Raw genomic sequence first — 15,118 nt, forward strand, 5'->3', positions numbered from 1 at the left:
CTTCCAATGCAAGTGATTTGGGCATTTGTGAATTTCACTTGTGTGAAAACTATTTCTTGATTGGTGGCCGCTACAACGAGAAGTGATATTAACATCTGGGTAAATCTGCTTGAGGGGTTATCAGTGGACAATCGTTGGGGCACAGTTCCCTTCTGCCTCGTGTAGTTTAGTTTTCATCTTATCTGCCAATAATCTATACCACTATTGTCACCAGATATGTGACCATAGTGTGGCGAACCCCAGATGGCAAACCAACTTTTTTACAATGTAAAAAGAAGTTGGTTTGCTGTCTGGGAGACAACATTGCCTAGGCCTTTGTGACGGGGTTTGCAAACAACTCAATAAACTTCACAATTTCAAAAGGTGACTTTTGAGAAATACGTCATAAATTCAATTTCAAGTTTCTTTTCCACTTTCGTTACTTTTTTATGAACCCAACAGTTGTTGATTTTTATGAAAAGCAACAACTTGGTGATTTCGTTCCGAAATATTTGAGTGTTTCTTTATTGTCGAGCGCTTGAGAACAAAACAATGGTACGATACGTTTCTTGTGCTCTGCTACTGCACGTGTTCGAAATAAATTAAAACTGAAAACTTCACAAAGGTTTGTTGGAGGTTATTTAGTGGCCAAATATGGGTCAAACGATTCAAGCCAAACAGAGCTATGACGTAACCGCTAGATTTTCATGCAGAGATTTACAATTCTGGGACTGGCTGGTGATGAATGTGAGTGAAAAGGTGTGACCCTGCTTGAAACTACCAGCAGACGCATATTTGATTGAAGTTTTGGCTGATGATTGCAAAGAGAGCAACAAGAAAGAAAACAAATCGATCATAGTTAGTTGGGGAATGACTAAGTAAACAACATCGCCTTCTTGTGGTCAATAATTCATTGTAAGCCTCAAATCAAGCATGGGGGGCGTCTCTTTGTATTTGTTGCAAAGTCTTATCAGTGTGAAAGTATCTGAAGCTCGTTAACCACGTCTTATATTTTTACTGGGAAAAATACTCTAAGTACCCGTTGGCAAAATGATAAATCGATTTTTTGAAAGTTTCTCACACGGTGAAGATCCAAGCTCGTTTCGATACGTTCCAATCAATCAATCAGCTTCCACCTCAACAAAGAGTTGTTCACGTAATTAAGATTTAATCTGTTCTTCGCAATATTCGCCATCTTATACAAGTTTGCGCATTGATCCGCGTTCTGTAGGCGCGGCAAGGAGGAACAAACCACAGATTTCATCATCAACCGCACCATCTAATGCGCTAAAAACTGTGTGCATGGTCTGAGTGAGTTACCAATCAATACAATAGCTGTTCGACACCTGCCTAAGCATCTAGCCCTGGTCGCTGCTTCAAGCGTGATAGAAGGCAGCACCCCTCGGCCCTTTGACAAACGATTCACCCACGGCGATAGATTGTAAGACACACAAGTGAATGACAGTTGTCTCGATGTTTTTTATATTTGCCTGGATAAAAAGTAGGCTGTAGAAATATCATTAATTAGTCTACCGTCATTCCAATGTGAGTCCTCAAAGAACTTTCTTCCAACTATTTGCACTACAAACTGTACGTGATTGTGGAAGTAGTTTTGATACAATGTTTGCTTTGAGAATACGAATTGATACAAAGGCTCAAGTACCAACCATGCACAAACTTTCTACACTGTAGTTCCTTGTAATTTTCTCTTCACCAAACGAGCCTTGACAGAGAAGCAAATATGTTCATAGAAAGCCGCTCACATTTGAAGTGGATACAGCGCCGTATCAAAATAAGCATTGTTCTTATGATAGCTATCAATCAACACAATAGTTGGCATTATTGCGTCGAAAATAAACAAACGTGCCATTATTACGCAAAAGTAGTTCCTTTGCAAATCAAAGTGGTTTAAGTTTAGCATTCCAGCGCTGGGCCAGATAGCAACCAACCTCACGTTTCGTACACAGACATGATATTCTGCAACGCGACAGCTACAATTTGACAGAGCCGATTTTATTGCTTGTTTAATACAAACACGAGATGTCATTCGCACACCTACATTTGACTGACAGGCCGTTCTGCTTACGTCAAAAATACGGGTCCAGACGTGGTAAACATTCAAAAAATGTGACAACTCTTTTGTTTAAAGTTGGAACCAAATTTACAAACTACTTTTCTTTTAACCGTTTATTTCAATCTTTTTTTTCAAAGAAATGTTACAAAATTATTGCTAAAATATCCTCTAAATCAGTTGTTCTTAACATCTTGCCTTGTTGGCACCACCTTAAAATTACCAACCAGTTCTTGCACCTCTTTCTAGAATAGCTGAAAAGTAATAGCCACCTACAATTTAGAATGTCCAGTTGGTAATAAACAATTAGTTTTCTGGTCGGATAGCAGTTCTAGGTATTTATAAGTCACGTTGAAATGCCGGAGCCAACACGTTCGTGACGTTTCTTCAATTCAATTATTTCGTTTTACGTTCTTACGTTCGATCCAGCGCGGTACAAATTTATCCCATCCATGCAAAGTAGCCTATAGAAAAGCCATTGAATTCGTGGAAAGTAGGAAAATGATGTTCAGTTTGTTTTTATTTCCGATCATAACAACGAAATACGATACACGCCACACACAGCAGAGGTCTAGAAAAAGGTAGAAGCGACAAAACGCAAACGCCATAACGTGCTAGAGATCGAAACAAGATAATCAGTTAACACATGACACGGCCACAACACTAACGAATGTTCAAATCTTGAAGCACAAAAACATTTTGAAAGTGCTTGGTAATTAGTTGTAATCCTACACAAGTGACCTGTGTATGATTCCCCATTTTGAAGGATTGTTACGTCATTCCCGCGCGATGTGGAATGCTGATAAACTTTGAGCCACTGGGATGCAAAGGCCATCGTGGGATGCATCACATATCATGACGTGAAGAAGTAGCTTCGAATGATGGGAGGGCCGCGGTAGGCACGAACGAAATCTTCTCTGTAGTGACAGGATGACCTTTGTCGTGATTTACAATGGTCTCACGTACAACAATGGAAAGCCGCGTGAAAGGCGTTGTTTATTACGCTTTCTGGAAATAATTAATTATTGTCACAACGCCTCCACAAAGGAAAAGCATCATTCGCAAGTATTTGGCGGCTACGCTTTTAGAACATCCAACGGCCAATTTATTTCCAATGGTTGCATTATTACATCATAATGTTTTCCGACGCCTTCGCCATCCCAGAGTCGGTGAGTCGATCCCTCTAAAACAACAAGAAATTCCACGAGATTAGTTTGTGATCACGTTTGATAAACAAACAAACAAAACGAGTTGGCTTAAGTTTGTGAATGCTAAGTGCAGGTTACACTCCACGTTTAGTTGCTCAGACAAACATATTTAGATAGGGACAATGAGTAGGTCCTTTGCTTGCAATATTGAAAAACTTCATCTATGGTTTTAGCTCTGGTATGGAAGCTAAATTGTTTTACAACAAACGTATGTTGATCTTACGTCGAGGCTATTCTTGCTGGGGGTGGTAGGACCGGTACTACGACAGTTTATCGAACGACAATTAATCGAAAACCTGACCCTTGAGTATTCCATTGCATATGTGCATTACAATTTTAGATAAAATTTGTTTTGGGAGATTCGTCGTTCGATAAACTGTCGTTCGATGAATTGTCGCGTCACGGGCAGGACCACCTTGCAACGTGCTCCCATCTGGGCAGATGCCAATTATTGAGACAACCCAACAATGCATTCTAGAGCTCCGACATTATCGCAACAGATGCAGTGAATTCTTAAGTTCAAAACCAAAAGTTCCTATCTCAGTTTAAGTTCTACAAGCCAAAATCATGTCCTGTACTGTTTCTGTCAGTCTGTAGATTCGATCACCAATTGCTTTTTGGTCTGAAACTATGTTTACTCCAAGAATTTTCTATAGCACAAGAGATAGTCAAGATTCCTCCTAATCAAACAAATCTTCACCCATCAACAAAACAGAAGAATCCAAAGACATAAGCCTACAATGGATAATAATTGAACAATTACGAGCAAAAGAAGCATTGAAAGCAACTGCTTGTTATCCAGCATCACCAGCAATGTGTGCATATTGCCTTGCTCAAATATTTACTTGATTCTTTCACATCGAAAGAATTACCTGCAGCTGATCATATCTGTCATACTGCACAAATAAGAGAGAAATTATTCAAAGAATAAATTTAACCGTATCTCGTTTACATGAAAATAAATAGATCTTAAAGCTGCTTTTTTATATGTCATATCCAAAAGTCTTCCAATTCCGGTTTATCAGAATTCCACCTTGTGATGCTTATACAGAAGGGGTGTAACTTTTACCCAAAAGTATTTTTTTGAAAAGCAATAACTTGCTTATTGTCTTAATTGAAAAATATCAAACACTTGTACGCAGTGCCGGATTTATCATTAGACTGGAAAGGCTGAAGGCTATAGGGCCTCAAGATTTAGGAGCCTCAACATTTAAGATATAGGCCTAGGCTACCACGTAACTTTAAAAACGTTTAAATATGGCCTATATATTTTTATAAACTTTCACGTGGTAATAACGTGAAATTTTCTAGTAACCAGTTGTAATAAAGTGTAAGTATTCATAAACAGGTCGCAATGTAAATTAAATTTCTGATGTGTTTGCTTTTTATGGAAAGAATATATGACACACGTTAAAGAATACGTTTTTAACTGTTAGGTCTACTGTGAAAATGGTTTGACTGTTGACGGTCATTGAAAACATTGTCTGCTAATTTTTAACGAAGTGATCAATCACTTTGCTTGACTAACATTTCCTATTTTGCAGTAGCCTAATATTTCAATAAATATTTACAATTAAATTGCAAAACTTGGATATCTTCAAATAATTAATACCAACGCTTGTTTGTAGAGGTGTAATCAGTGGGGTAATTACCTTTTCTGGAGATATTTTTATATTTGCACCGACTAACAGGCTTATAAGCTATTGGCAAATGAATATTGGTATATTGCCCGAATGCCCGTGTCAGGTCTCACAATTCGCATTGATGCAAGTAACAGAACAGCCAAGCGAACCAATACCTTAGCCCTAATATGAACATTAGTTGAGTAGCCTACTTTACTGTATGTTTGCAAAAGACAAACTTATTGATAAACTTAAGCCTACCACTGAACCAACCACTAACTTCTTTATTATTGATTTAGGCTAAAAGTAGGCTACTCTCAGAATGCGTAATTTTCAGACATTTTCTTCCAGTATTTTTGGGAGAGGTCCCCCAGACCCTCCTAAGGGGTGCTACCCAAGCGGGTCCACTGACATGTGCAAATAATACTCATTCCTTCCTTGAAATTCTGTACTATAGCTACATCTATGCTGGCCCACATATTTCTCCATCACTAATTTACTATGGTATCGGTGGTTGTTTAAATAGTCGTTACTGTGGCTGTTAGGTGGAGGTTGGGGGCCTCAAATGAACAATAGTTGTCTAGGGCCTTTCCTTCTTTAAATCAGGCCCTGCTTGTAAGTTATGACAATATTCTTGTGTGACATAATGATAGTAGAACTACGAAGATAGAGATGCTTGGATGATTGATCTAATGGATTGTTGCCATTAAAGAAACTTCGGATGCTGTAATCGTTTTGGCCCAAACTTTTATGACTTGCTGTATGTTCAGTGGAGGACGCAATGACAGAAACTAATTTCAACTGAAAACTGTTTTCAAAGAAATAGTTGAGAGTAAGTTATCACACTAAATTGATTAAATGAAAGAGTTCACCAACAATCATAATTCTTGATAACAACTAGAATTCTATTCGTAAACAAGAATAATGTGCAAGTGCAGCTATACCGCTATAGCCTACTTGTGTGGTAAAAGCTTTGCAATAAATTTTATTTTACCAAATCAATGGGATAGGTCAACCATGGCCACCCAGGGTTACTGCTTTGTACTTTCACACTGGGCATCATAAATTTCAGAGAATGTAGTCGATAAAAGTTTATATCTTGAAAAATTGATTTGTTAATTACAAATTTCTGTAGACTGTAGTGGACAGACCGCCACAAAATCATGTGCACTTGAAATGGAAAATTCACATTTACTTGAAGAAAAAATGCTTTGAAACCAATAATTCGAAACCTACCGCATTGTTATGGGTATGACTAACCCCAATCGAATCAAGTATTTGTTTGGCGTCAATTCAACGTCGCCAACCGTTGATGTGATGTAAAGAAACAACTTTTATCAAGAAAAATGATTGTTGATTGAAGTTACTCATATCTTTTGAACTTTTCACTTAGAAAAGCAACTACCTTAGATACAAGATCGGTTATTTTACGTCGGTTCAACGACTGCAGACGATAGAATTGTCTGCAACGTCTGAAGACAGTCTTGCTGATCCGGACGCAGAAATTGAGCAGACTTATTTGTCATCATTGAAGGGGCGATTACTAAACATGGCAAAGCGCTTTCTTCGTTGCGAATGCCAAAAATGGTTGTTTAGCGACATCTTGTGGTGGTCAACAAAAGCTCGATTCATGATTGAGTGTTTCAACCTTGTGAGAGCATTGCGTCAGCATTAAAATACGTTTTATGTGCATTAACAAACCAGTTAAATCCTATTTTTGTATGATTTTGAGTGGACATGGATTCTCTCTGTTGGCATCCAAATTTAATGGAGTTGAAATCAAGTCGTAAGTAAGGCTTGACAGAATGTGGACTGTTCTTTACTTAACAACGGAAAGGATTTAGTGTGCAAACCAATGCTGACTTTATTTGTTTCATCAGGTCAATTGGCCAAACATACCATATCTGAACGTCATTTTCAGTTGAAATGATGCTAAAGCGACCATTTTTTTAGTGGATAACTTCTTGTTTATAATTTCTCATGCTGTCACTAAGGTATGCTAAATTGAAAAATCGAATTATTATTTTATCAGATTTACGTCAACAAATATTTTTTATGGCAAATATTGGGACCATAATTGAACCCCAAACTCATAAATTAGAATAGTTGTTTCTTTTGAAAAATATTGGTCTTTCAGTGATTAATGGCTTGCGATGCTATTTAGAGCCAGATGGCCAAATTTCTTATTTCACAATTTTTATTATTGTTGACGGAAACGAACACAAAAGGTACAAAAATATTTCACATGGGCCTACATACAAGTACGGCCCTAAAGTTGATACTAAGTTTTTCAAATGTTCAGAAAAATATTTAAAATGGCTGAGTTTTATTGTGATGGATCGTCAATACGGTTTTTCTATGTCCACAGTTACTTCTATTCAGTGGCGCCGCCAGACCTTCAACATTGGGGGGGCAAAATATTGACAGTGCAAGACAGTAGCATAGTCAAAAATTTTGAAAGGGGGGGTGTTGACAGCCGGCGGGCGAAGCCCGATGGCGTGTTCGCCGAAGGCGACATTTAGCGGCGGGGGGTCTGGGGGGCCTCCCCCAGAAAATTTTGAAAAATTACTTTCAGTTTGGTGCATTCTGAGAGCATTTTCAACAAAATTGTGGGTATGAATATTTCTGTAAAATGGTGTTGTCCGGTGGCATAGCAAAAGGATAAGATCATGTTTTCTTCGGCATTTTTCGAAAATAAAGCTAAGTCTCTGTGTTTTCTTGTTGCTAATTCCAGACTGAGATATTTGAATGTTTGGTATTGGCAAAACTCGCTCTTTTAATGCAGTTTCGTTTAAAATTAGGCAAGCTTTGTTTTAGAGACATAGGTTGATTGCTTTTTTTTGCGAGATTATTACAGTTTTATTATTTATCAATTTTCTCCTTGGTTGATTCAAAAAACGATCTTATTCCGGTAAGTCACTAACTTTTATGCTCTGAAGTCAACCCAAAGTTTAGAAAATGTAACGTCATAGAGGTCATACATCTTGATGAGTGTCAAACAAAAAGCTTTGAGACAATGAAGTTACTTTAGGCTATTTCTGATATATTCAAGTTTTGTATAACGAATAGCTGTTTAGATGTTAATCTAGATCGAACAAGCGATCTCAGCAGTTGCAGATGGCTTGCATCCTTGCACAGTTTGACGAGAAACTACATCATAGGCTAAAACTTTTCTTGTAAACAATGTATTAACATCCGTAAATTCAATTTGAAAGGTTGAAACCCCCGAACCCCCCTCCCCTTGGCTACGCCACTGGTGCAAGACATGCAAGACAGTGGTATATTATTTAATTTCTCTTGTTTTCTACCAGAGCTGGAAAAAATGTTTAACTTCCCGGGAATCTGTTTTTTAGAGAAAAAATTTCCCGCGGTTTACAATCACGATAATGAGAACCTTAGATTTTACTGATCTCCGGAGCTGACGTAAACCTTAAAAGTCATGTCGACATATTCTTGATGCCCCCCTTATCGAAAATTATTCTTTGTAATACCGCTTTGAAGGAGGATTACGACTATGAACAAAAGAATAAATTTTAAACTTCATTTTGAATTGAAAAGACATGACGTAATGTCTTCCAACCTTAGTTATATATTTTTTCATTACGTAACGTCTTGTAGAAATAAATTGAAAATCAGTATGATCACTCAAAATGAAAGCAATGGGACTACGAATCCTCACTAAACCAATCAATCAATGGTCTTGTTGCACTGAAGATGACAACCTTATATTTCACTGATCCCCGGAGCTGACGTAAACCAGGCATAGATCTGTTGACTCAATGCAAACCCTTCGAAGGTTGGGGGGGGGGGGGCTGTCAATTCAACTTTTTTGTATCAACAGTTGTATCTCTAAAACCACTGAGGCTGCAACTACGAGATTTCTTGACTTTTCCTAACTTTTATTCACCTCTATTGAGCTGAAATTTTGAGCGAATAAAGGTTATAAATTGAAAGATATAAGGCATTTCTCAGCACATCCTCTGAAATATTTCATATTCTATTGTGAAACATTTTCCCACCAGCTGGATGAAAGTAGCCTAATTAATTTGGCCCATGTCTCGTTAATCCTAACTATTTCACAGCGTGAAGGGCATTGGCTGTATGTAAAATAATGTAAAAAAAATTAATCACAACATTACTATGCACGTTCTTCATTACTCTACCAAAAAATAATGTGTAAACTCACGCTACAAATTACACTCATAAGTGACCTCAACATTTCAACGTATATGAGCAGTTTTAAAATTCACATAGTTTTAATTTTCGGATATGCTCAGCGTGAATAATTTTACAAAGTCAATCCCAAATTTTGAAACCATGCCAAAATAACAGAGATATCACTCCTAAAGCATAAGAAGAATTGACAGCCCCCCCCCCCCCAAACTGAGCAAGATTCCAGGAGCCCAACCTTCTAAGGGTTAAAAGTCATGTCGACTTATTCTTGATGCCCCCCTTATCGAAAATTGTTCTTTGTAGTACCGCTTCGAAGGTGGATTACGACTATGAACAAAAGAATAAATTTTAAACTTCATATTTGTATTGAAAATACATGACGTAATGTCTTCCAACCTTATCACATTTTTTTCATTACGTAATATTTACCACCACCAAACCACTTTTGACGATCGAATTTGTTAATTTATTATTCGGTAAAATGTTTAGATGATGTCACGTCATTACGCTGATTTGAGATATAATTTCATTCATGACGTCGTATGGATGAAAAACTTTTACAAGTTTTATACTCTGCTGAGATTAAAGAAGAAACATAAATGATAAATATTGGAGAAATTGAGTCTCCTTTACAACTTAAGAATCGAACAACGCAAAACTGCTGAAACAAAACGTTTTGTTTAAATGAAAGAATCACTGCAAGCAACCAATGCCAAAATGCGCGCGGAAGAAGTCATGGGAGTGTGAGGGATCAAAGTTTTAACAGGTTGTTATTTTTCTACATCAATGTGACGTTAGTTAAAACTTTAAAAAGTCTATATCTTTGCTTCTGTAGAAAATCTTTTAATCTACTGTACAATTTAGTCATCAAGATTTTCCATACTTTTTTTAAAGAAAGAGCTTTTACCCCCCCCCCCCCCCCCCTGCAACTTGAGTTGACTTACTTGAGGTTGGGATCCAAATATTAAAAAAAAAATATTAATATGTATTAAAAAAGAAAAAAAAATTAAAAAGATGATGCCCAAAACATTGGGGGGGCAGCTGCCCCGCCTGCCCCCCCCCCTGCCGGCGCCACTGCTTCTATTTTGTGTATGCTGGTAATTTTGCAGCTTCCTTATCTTCGTTTTTTCCAGGTCTTTTGAGTCTTCAATTACTTTTTTCCAGTTTCAACCAAAGAAATGTTGAAAATCTTTCAGCAACCTGCCCAGTAGCGTAGCCAGGAATTTTGAAAAGGGGGGGTTTTGACCACCCAACGGCGGGGGGTCTGGGGGGTCTCCCCCAGAAAATTTGAAAAATTACTTTGAATTTGGTGCATTCTGAGAGCATTTTCAACAAAAATGTGGGTACGAATATTCCTGTAAAATGGTGCTGTCCGGTACCATAGCAAAAGGATAAGATCATGTTTTCTTCGGCATTTTTCGGAAAAAAAAGCTGTCTCTGTGTTTTCTTGTTGCTAATTCCTGGCTGAGATGTTTGAATGTTTGGTATTGGCAAAACTCGCTCTTTTAATGCAATTTTGTTTAAAATTAGGCATTTTTTTTTAGACTGAAAGCATCATTCTCAATATTGTGACGTCACACGCGTGCCTAAGGGGGGGTTGTAACCCCCAACCCCCCCCCCCCCCCCCCCCCCCCCCTTGTCTACGCCACTGAACCTGCCTATCTTAGCGGTAGACACTTGATTTTGGTCAGACAAATGAGTCATTCGACCAATCAGAAGTTACAGGAACAGCGTTTCAACCAATCAGAATGTTACAGGTAAAATGGAGAAAAACGCAAACACTTCTGATAGAAAGTAAAACCAGTGAACGTACCGACGTAGCCAGCGTGGTCTAGACTCTAGTAGTGGGTGAAGGCCAGGGAATGAATTTTGATGACGTGGGTTCGATTCCCACCCCTATAATAACTCTTTTATCTTCTGTAATTATCAAACAAACTTCAAAGTAGGATCAACTCTCTGGCTGAATGCTTGAAGAGTCACAATTAGACGGTAGTCACTCAAACATATGTTCTGATTGGTTGGCTTAGCCTACAGGTCTTACAAAGAATTGTCATGTTTAAGTGGCTACTCATCTTAGCAGTCCTTCACTTTTCTAAAAACAAATTGCCTATTTTTCATCGCAAGGATTTTTCGCTTTAAATCAGGGTTTCCTTCGCATTTATTTATTTATTTTTACAGCATTTGCTTCTAGCGTTTAACCACTGTAAAATTAACGGTACATTAATATTATAGTAAAGTTTTGTAGATGTTCAAGCGTTGATGTAGTTTTTGAATAGAAAAATTTTATGCAAAAACATAAATTTGGTCAGGTTCATCACATAAGGTGTTGCAACCGTAGCCTAGCCTACCATATTTTAAACTGATTGTCCTGCTTTGATATTAGGCTATGCACGTTATAGCGTCCGCATTTTGTCGCTCTACCGTTTTATTGACCTCTGCAATATGGTTTTTCGTTGTGGTGGTCAGAAATGAAAACAAATTTTATGCATATCAGTTTGTATTTGATGAGGATCCTTCTCTTGTATCATGGGCCAATCCTATAGAATAGATGTTTGCTGTATAACGTTTGGTTTTGCCATCTTTTCCTTTTGTTGGTGCCAAGTTCGTGTGTTTTTTGAAGTTTTCTACATGTTCACGCCAGAAAAGAAAAAATAAATTGAATTGAATTTTTTACTTTTTTCTAAATTCGTGGGGTCACAATTCAGGAAGCAGCTGACTCACTAATATAGTCTTTTTTTTTTCATATCTTTATCCTGCATTGCGGGAAAGCAAACTTGAGCGCTATGCATAGGTGTACGCCTTCCGACGTACACCTGACCCACGTTGCAGCCGACGGCAATGTCTGTTTCCGGTTGTCTACTCTACTTATGACTTAAATTTGGTACTACTCATTACTCGAAATCGATCACTGGGTAGAGGCACTTATCGTAAAGTTTCTTGCCCAGAGAAACAACAGCAACGGATGGCTGGAGTCGGGTGGCTGGAGAAACAACGGGTGGCTGGAGTCGAACATGCAGGCTCCCAACGCGCTAACCACTCGGCCACTGCTTCCTGTCTGTTGTTGAATATATTTGTACCGGTTTATATTTGTACCTTATAGCCTACTAGTTTTCGCAACAGACAAAATAAAAGGTTTTTCCCTCTCCCTCTCCTTGCTGGTACACCCCTTTATTTTCTTTAAATTAAACTGAAACTCAACATTTCTTGCGATTAATATTTCTTTAGCGCCACTTTGTGTCAAAACTGTTACTATGGTTATTGAGGCACAGCAGTCAGCCATCTTGCAGTATTTTAGCCCAGGCTAAGTGTAAAAGCAATATTTTTAAACGTTTTTGACACAAATGCAAGTACAGTTTTTCATGAAATTTGTTGTAACCTATATTTTGTTTGTATTCTATTTCTCTGAAACAAAATTGACAACTCCATAGTTCATTCCTTAGGCTAAATCTGTATGGATAACTGGATAACTGAATGCCTGGTTCGACTCTCGGGGTGTGCGCATGAGCAACGCACGTTAAGGACTGCTCTCCATTCAGCGGCACTTAATGGATGGAATAGTTCCCCGGCAACAAGACTTCAACAATTGGAAACTTCACTTTGTCAATCTCGGTAACCGGGCGTGCGTCAGTGATTCAAAGCTTCTACAAGTATGCGAAACTGCCAGGATTGAGCTCTGCAAGAAGTTTCCCAGTCCGAGGATAAAGATTCAATCAATCAATCAATGCCAGGCCTAGTTTGATTTTCCAAGGTACGGTATAGACTACAATAAGTCAGAAAGAAAGTTTAATTTAGTGCGCAAAAAACAGTAGCCTAATGCAGACAAGTGTAGCCTATACCGTACAGCATACCATAGACATGTAAAACATACACACAAAATGAAATAGTGCACCATGAGGCCTCGATAAACTCAAGGTTATCGAGTCTTGGCAAATTTCATAAGCTACCAAAACTCAGGTATATATTCCTTATTATTATGACATATATGCAAGTTTAATGTAGTAGGCTATATACCATCTAGGATTTATGAGATTAGCTTCACATTAGATATTCAAAGCAATGTAATAGGCCTACTTTAATCGTGATGAAAGTAACAACTTGCTTAGTGAGCATGATGTTGAGTGAATTGAAAGCAAGAATTTCAATTTCATTGTTCACTTCTAATTATAATAAAATCGGGCTATAGCAATGATCGGAAACCTTTTTAGGTATCGCAAGAGAACCATGAAAGCTACATATTTAGACATGTACACTGTACAGTAGGCTCTGCTTAACTGGATCACTTTGGGCAAAGGGCTTTTGATCCAGTTAGCTGAATGATCCAGTTAGCCTAAAAGATACAGTAGCCTACTGAAGTTAAAAAATGACCAAGTTTTATTTTATCATCATATCAAGCCAAGTTGTAAAAGAAATAATGAAATAAGGATTGATGATCAATACAGTAATATTTATTTATACTGTATTAAATACAGTATTATTTCTACTGAATAAAACGCAGTATAGTCGCCTGTTTCAAGTCAGCTGTAACTGTGTAAGTACAGTACTTGGCTTGATGTTTTTTCCAACTTGATGTCGAATTATGGGATTTAATGTCAGTTTTGATGCAAAAGTGATCCAATTATGCAAAAAAAGTGATCTAGTGATCCAGAAAAGCGGCATACATTTACATTAAAAATGCACATGTGATTCGGGACTTAGAAAAATGATCCAGTAAAGTGGAGTCTACTGTATTTTGGTGAGAGCCATATAATGCCAGCTTTTTGCCTTACCTTTTCTCCCCCCTAACCCATAAAATGCGTTTTTCGTTATCCAGTTGTAATGAGATCTTTCATGCACACTGGGTTTCATTTCCACTATTTACATGTTTGCGCCAGCAGCAAAAAATAAATTGAATTGAATTGAATATTTCTTTTTTGTCTCACCTTTATAAATGCAAAGCTGCTGAAGGAAACCTCAGTAACGGAAACTGTAAACTAAACCTAATATGAACAGATAAGATTGAAGAAACTATAGTTATAATACCTTAGGTTCGCAAAATCATTATCATGTTCTTTTGTCTTGTCGAGGGTTAGAGGCAATGAAGCACCAAATTTCTTTGTTATGAGATTTTTCTATCGCGGTTTTGTAATCAAGTCCTCACCGACTTTTTAATATTATCAGTTCAAATTCTGGTTGGTCTGCCTCCAAAAAATTAACAATATCATAAATGACTTCACAGAATGAGCAACATTTGATTAGGATAACCTGCTAGAATATCCATATATTCAACTCTCAAACAATTTTACAGGATTTACCCACAATATTTATTGAGTACCTATGCTGCTGCCTTTCGTCTGTTAACCCTGTGTTTCTAAGTACTACAAGTTGTATTATTGCTAGAATTTGAAGCATCTTCCTGGGAAGCAAGCATAAGTTAGTTACCTGATTGGGCATAAGTTTATGATGTTTGCCAACTTAATGAAAACTGTTTAAGTCCATCAGAAATCATCAAAAGTAGTGATATTGAGCTGAAGTGATAAAAAAATTGAATGAAACATAAGAGGCTAAGGACCAGCATCAATTATGTGGTCGCCATCACATTCGTTTGACATATTTTATAAAAATTCATACCTATACATCACCTTGGGCCATGTTATAGCCTACTAATAATAATAGCATTGCCAGGAGGCCTGTATTACTGCTTTTTTACTTTTTAACTTTATGCACATAACACATCGGTATAACATGTAACTTGTGTTATTTTACATTTTTGGTTTTACTGCAGTGTAAAGTATATCACAAGTTGTGCATATTGCTTGCATGTAAATAGTGCATTGGTACGGTACCTTAAACAAACTGCTCTCAAAGTAACAAATACCTAAGAAGCTGAACATACTTGTGCTCTCTATTTTAGTTTAATTACTTAGATCACAGTATTATAATATGAGCCATATTCTTGATTGCAAAGTTTTAAACCAAATTTTATGTTATGCCTATTAGCATACCATACAACAATACATTGCGAAATGCAGACGCTGCACATCAGAGTTGGAAGCAGCATGAGGACATGTAACTTGTAAGTTAGTTGC

This window comes from Aplidium turbinatum, chromosome 11 (genome assembly GCF_918807975.1).
Source record: "Aplidium turbinatum chromosome 11, kaAplTurb1.1, whole genome shotgun sequence".
NCBI classification, from domain to species: domain Eukaryota; kingdom Metazoa; phylum Chordata; class Ascidiacea; order Aplousobranchia; family Polyclinidae; genus Aplidium; species Aplidium turbinatum.